Raw genomic sequence first — 6,339 nt, forward strand, 5'->3', positions numbered from 1 at the left:
GAAACGAGAAAGCTCAGGCGTGAGAATTTAAAGCTTATGCACCATGCCATTTCTCCTCCATTATTCTTTTGAACCAACCCAAACACTGATTAAGAAATTCTTGATAACGATTAGGCAAGCTGGTGAGAGCGATACCTCCACTAAATATACACAACGTTTCTTGGATCAAAGTTATCGCGAGTGATTTTGCGTAAATGTTTGTTTCTATTAGATATAGAATGTATACTCTTGCTAGTGCTCTCAAGACAAAGAAGGCAGCTAAGCGGCGGGTTGCACTGGTGGACTGTTGGAGATCTGACCAACAGCCAGTTACTGAAACAGCTACGATAAGACAGTAAATAATGATCTCAAGCAAAATGCCGAGCAATGCAATGACAGTCTCGAGGCCCAGAAAACTAAGAACAGCCAGCATGATCCGCTGCAGAAGAATGCCTGTAAACCAGACAAACAACACATGTGCAGACACAACGACAGGTAGCACGTGGATTCTTAGCCATGGGAGATGCGGTAATACCAGTGCACCTAGAAGAACGTTGCAGCGCACGCTTTCTATGCCGGGAAGGAACGGTTCCACGTATTTCCAGAATCCAATGCTGCCCAGCAAGCAGGCAGCAGAGACGTGCACCATCACTCCTGTTACACACGATGCTAGAAGCACAAACAAAGTGTTCATGAGGACCCAACGCAACTGTGCCATCACGAACGAAACAAAGCGCAAGCAGGTCTTGTGGATCCATTTGTAGGAGAGGGGCATCTCAGAAGAACACTGAGCCCAGCTCTCTGCCCACACTTCGTAATTTCTATGAACTTAAGTTGCTAATCAGCGCTCTCTGTGACCTGGTCCCTGCAAATTGGAACTGATGGCAAAAGAAGCAGATATTTCGTGCGTCCGAAGAAAGTTTACTCCTCTTGCGGCTTCGTAATCGTCTTGACTGATATCCTGCAACATACAGGCCGTTGCGGTGACTTCCGAGTGTCGAAAACACTTTGATTTATCAGATACTGCGTGAACACTTCCACCGAAGGAATAAATTCAACTTGCGTTTCTGCTAGCTGCGGGATTGGTGGAATTCAAGGAAGTAGGCGTGCCCTGTTCACCATGCTGATTCATTATTAGGTACGAGGCCGGCTGGTTACCGAGTCTATGAATTTGTTTTTATTATTCAGGGTAACAATCGGATAGTAACAGCTCAGGCTTGCTTGGTCTTATGTCCGCATGATGAGCCAGGTACACCCGTGTATAGGACTGGAATTCTCGATTTCCTTCGGCAAGGATATTTTTCTTCCTGAAGAAGCGCAAAATAAGAACCATTGTGTGTCGGTCGTAATAGTTCACGCAAATACGCCTTGCAGGAGGTGTTGCTTTTCTTGTCACAGGGGACAATGATCGCCTTTGGGTTCTATCTTGCGTCTTCCGACAACTTGAGAAATTGTGCCGGGTACAAATAGTGGCCTGAAAAGATAGTTTAGTATGAGTAAGAAGACATTCTCATATACAAGCACAAAAACAATACAATAAAGGAATACCTATTGTCTTTTGTTTCCTAAATGTGATTATTCGTCCAGACAATAGCAGATACAAAAAAAAAAACAAAAGACCGCGTGGGAGAAGAAAAGAGGTTTGAAAGCATACTGAAGCAAAAAAAGTCACCATGTACAGGCGGTGGGTCAAAGACGAAATACCCGCATGCTCAACATGCTTCACAAAACCTTTTTGCTTGTTGGTGCTTTTTGTTTTGGGGGCTCATGTATTAGCCTTGAGTGTGGGCATAGGTAAGTGCATATAAATATCAGAGCACGTTCCTCAAAACTACGCAACTTCGAAAATGATACATAAGCATATTTACTGTAGCAGCTTATAGGGCATCCAAGTGATCATGCACTTTTCATACTTAAGATCAATACTAGCTGCAAAATCAGCGCAACTGCTGTCGGCGGTGCAATGTCCTGAAATGCTATCATTTGTTTTAGAAAGATAAATAGCATTCATTTGGTTATTCTATTTACTCCACTGCCTTTATGAAAGCTTTCGTGTTCAGGGGAACGCAGACTATCATGTACTGCATAACACGGGACACTATATACCAAATATTTTTTAGATTCTCTGCAGACTTGTATTTTGAAAGCTATGTGAAAATCCTTACATGGTTAATACAAAGTGACGAGTGTAAGCATTAGGAGACAACCTTATATTTCAAAACTGTAAGCCATTGATTTCAACGCTAATATACCTTTTGATTGTTCCACAAGGAAACTTTTTTTCGAAATACCTAATGTCAAATATAACCATCTCGAATCTTGCTGAGTAGGCTATCACGCATGGCTTTCATAAATTAACATTGCCGCGAATTGTATTGTCGCGAAATTATGTTAAATTTGTTTTTTAAATAGCTGAACAGATATTGTATTCCTTTTATGTATAAAATGTAACCAATGCAACATTATAAATTTGCGATTGGTAAGAGATAACTAAACGAACTTCATAATGCTCATTTTTAACGTTTGATATTATGAGCGATATTAAAGATAAAAAATATTTCGAAAAGAGTTCACTTATTTGTTCACCTCAAATATAGTGAACAATTTGCATGTGAAACACTAAAAAAAAATTATCAACTAATTTATTCAGGTGTTAGTTAATGATTAGACATTATAATGCACATTTTGCCCGTGCTACAGAATCAAAATGAACAAGATTCACCGCTGTATATCAAACAATTTTTAATATAAAATCTGATTAAAACTAGAGACAAATATTTTATGGGTGTGTTCATATATGAATGGTGATTGAGTTCCAATGACCATTTTTCGTTTTCAATGAAATGTTTATATGTGGTGGGCAAATATCTCGACCCAATGAAATAACCTTTGATTTTGCAAGATACGGAATAGTTAAAACAATTGCATATCGTTAGAGGTGAAGAATGTCGTTTTTGCCATTTCGAAAAGTTGCAAGTGTGGAGACCTATTACTACCCTACTAAAAGGTTCTCATTCATTATTTGTTACTTACAAAATTTATGAAACATTTACTATTGTTAGAACTACTTAATAGATGAGTTAGTAAGGAGCCGTAAACATTGTTCCGGAGGCGACGATCTACAAAAAAAGTTTAATTTCAACCCTAAATACGGGCATTGGACGGGCTACGTTGTTGTCAATAAAACATTTTTTCTTCATTATTTAGGTTATTTCCTTAATTTCAGGCGAAATTGGAAGTTCTGTATTTCTTGGTGTGTCCTCCACAACGCATTAATTTCGTCCAAAATTCCAAAGCAGCAAAAAATGCGACACTGATACTAATTAAATTAGCATCGTCTTCAATCTTTATGAAAATCTCTCTGCAAATATTTACCTTCTCAGAAAAATTACGAATTTAAAAGTGTTAAATTATATTGTTCAAAATTATAAAAAATAATAATAAACTTGGTGATTATTCTGAAAACTTCAATATTCAGCCCTGTATTCTGGCCCGACTTAATAACGTGTTGCCATTGAAACGTTTTCTCTCTATTCTCTGCACCCTGTGCGTTTTTCCTGAGAAAAGTTTAAGCTGTAACGTTGATGTTCTTCCTACGTGTAAATTTAAATCGGCTAAAAAAAATCACAAAGTGGACAAATTTGATTCAAATCTAAAATTCTACCCCTCCTTAGTTTTGTGTTGAATTTTCCAAACGCAATCTTAACAACTTTATAAACATCAGACACTAAAAACTATTGCAATAGACAAACAAAGAACACGAAAAAAAAATAGAACTGCTCGCATTCCTGTTCCATATGCTTATGGCTTCCCTTAAGCAGTAGGCAACAAAAAGTCGATTTAGTATTTACGCAAATAAGTTACTTTGTAATTATTGCCATATCCAAAGCTTTCCCAATGCTTATGAAGTTGTTTCAGTTTGTTGGCAGTATTGATGATTGTTTAAATGAAAAGAAAATCATTATGTGTGGCAGTTCCATGGGAGATCGCAAGTGGCGGTTGAACTGTTCCTTTTCTTGTATATGGTTTTCCTATAATTGGAATGGTATTCAACGCACTTCTAAATTATATTATTTCATTTTCCGTTACGCCGAAAATGAATGTTACTTTTATCCTGGAGACCACTTCTCTTATCTGCGTTTATTTAGGATCATAAGCAAAACGCTTTACAGCATGATAGTTTAGTTGGAATTTTATATGTTGTTATAAAAGCGGCACGAATGAACCGATGTGACCAGTATTCTTGGCTACAGTGCCACCTAGCCCAGAAAAAAGGCGAGCCAACAAGTAGCGAACCCGCGTCATCTAGCCTGCAAAGCGTATATTACCTTCAGCTTAGGTGGAACGGCGGTTTCGCTCCGTGTTGACTTGACTTTTTTTAGGGCTAGGTGGCTCTGTCGCCAAGGAGGCTGGTCATATAGGTTAATTCGTGCCGCTGCTATAAAGACATAAAATTCCAAACAAATTCGCATGCTGCCAAGGGTTCTACTTGTGATCCTAATTAAACGCGTATAAGAGAAACGGCCTTCAATAATAGAGTATTGCTAATTTTTATCATTACCAAGAAATTAAATAATATAATTAGGAAGTGGATTAATACCACTGCAGCCCTCAGCAAGAAATAGTACAGTATAGAGAAAAAGTGCAGCTGCCACTTGCATTTTGCCATGAAATTGCCTGAAATAACAAATTTATTCTACTTTAAGCAATATTCAACAGTGCAAACAAGCAGGAAATGGCTTCGTAATCAATGAAAAAGCTTAGGATATGCAATTAATTAAAATGTAACAAGATTCCGTAAATACTAAATCGAAAATTTGACGGCTACGCCTTAGGAGAAGCCATAAGCACTTCTATCTATAGAAGGAAACCATGCGAGCAGTTATATATTTACTTTTATATTTTTAGTTCGCATAATACAATACCTTTTATTACCTGATGTTTTTAAAGTAATTATGATTGTTTTTAAGAGTATTTGATAAAGCTTAAAGATGGGGTAGCTTTTTCAACTTGAATCAATATTATCCATTCTTATATTTTTGCGCTTTAACAGCTTTCAGTATAACATGGACATAGAACCGAATATTCCATATAGCTTCTTTTTGTTTTGTTTTTTTAATAAATCACGAGGCCCGGATAATATAGAGAAAATCTTTAGTGCCAAAATGTGTATAAGTCATTCGAGAATGTAGCGCTGAATTTTTGTCAATTTTCTATACTCAAAACAGGTTGCTAATGGTTATCACAGAAGTAAATGTTTCATACATTTAGGGTGTAAAAACTATTTGATGGCAAGTTTTCGGTACGCAAGCAACAGGTTTCCAAATTGACAAATTTTTTAAATGGTAAAAACAGTGTTTTGCACCTTTAGGGATATACAATGTTTTCAGACGACTACGCCATATATATATATAATATATGAGAATGAAGCTGTAGCTGTATTCTCGTTCATTGGTTGAATGCTAACTCCTGCGGCCTTAAAACTGTACCTCGAGTTGCATTACCGAATTATAAGTAACGCTGTTGAACTCAGGAGTAGTTGTGACAATTAATTCAAGATTTCATCAGTAATTGAGGGGAAGGTAGTAACGGTTGTGGTAAAAATAGGGATCTTCCCTCATTCCCAAAGGCTATTACATGCGTAGTTTAGTTATATATTATCAAGTAAAATAATCATTTTTAATATCAGTGAGTCTGCACTGTGAACTGTGAAGACCGTGAAATAAGTATGGTAATACCAGTATTCCGGGTAATAAAATAGGTGAATGTTCTCGTGATACCTGAAATCATGAACAGATAATTAAGGCTCTACGAAAGCACTTCAAGGATGAAACTAGACAACATACCGCTTACCTCAAAATTCTCATGAAGAAAAGTGCGAATCAGGCTTCTTCAGTTAATTGTTTTTCCTTTGTGGCGATTACAGGGCTGTTCTTCCTCGCATGGCGATTCGCAGACTGTTACCATGCCAAACAGAGAAAATGATCACAGAACTTTGACAGCAGAACGTCTGAAGTGGCATGCAGAAAAACTTGGAACTTTTGAGTAGCAAAGAGGAACTGTTGCTGTCGTGTGGCAATTTTTTTTATAGTTCTTGAAGTCCTCCGGAAACCAGGGCGAGCTATCTTTCTGCCCGGGAAAACCACCGACAGGAAAAGGAAAAGCCGACAGGCGGACGTAGGGCTGCATGGTAGCCGTATCACTATGCAATGCGTGCCCGGCTGTAGAAGTAAAAAACAAATCATGAAATTGACGAATAAAAATATGTTCATACGCAACAGACCGGCACTCAAACGACAACACGTGTGCCCGTGTGAAGAAACCGGAAATTCGTAGACAGAAGGTTGTTTATTTATATTT

The 6,339-nt window shown here is 37.7% G+C and overlaps 1 long non-coding RNA gene across 1 annotated transcript; it reads right to left on the reverse strand.

Annotated features, from left to right (window-relative positions):
- Positions 1–1,133: 1,133 nt before the first annotated feature.
- Positions 1,134–6,060, reverse strand: LOC146174384 (uncharacterized). Its single transcript, XR_014701665.1, has 2 exons — positions 5,833–6,060; positions 1,134–1,453 (listed from the first exon to the last, which is right to left on the reverse strand). It is a non-coding gene; the product is annotated as an uncharacterized LOC146174384 (long non-coding RNA).
- Between the last annotated feature and the right edge of the window lie 279 nt (positions 6,061–6,339).

The sequence above is a fragment of the Amblyomma maculatum genome, chromosome 11 (genome assembly GCF_055883805.1).
Source record: "Amblyomma maculatum isolate TAMU_Amacu chromosome 11, ASM5588380v1, whole genome shotgun sequence".
Lineage (NCBI taxonomy): Eukaryota > Metazoa > Arthropoda > Arachnida > Ixodida > Ixodidae > Amblyomma > Amblyomma maculatum.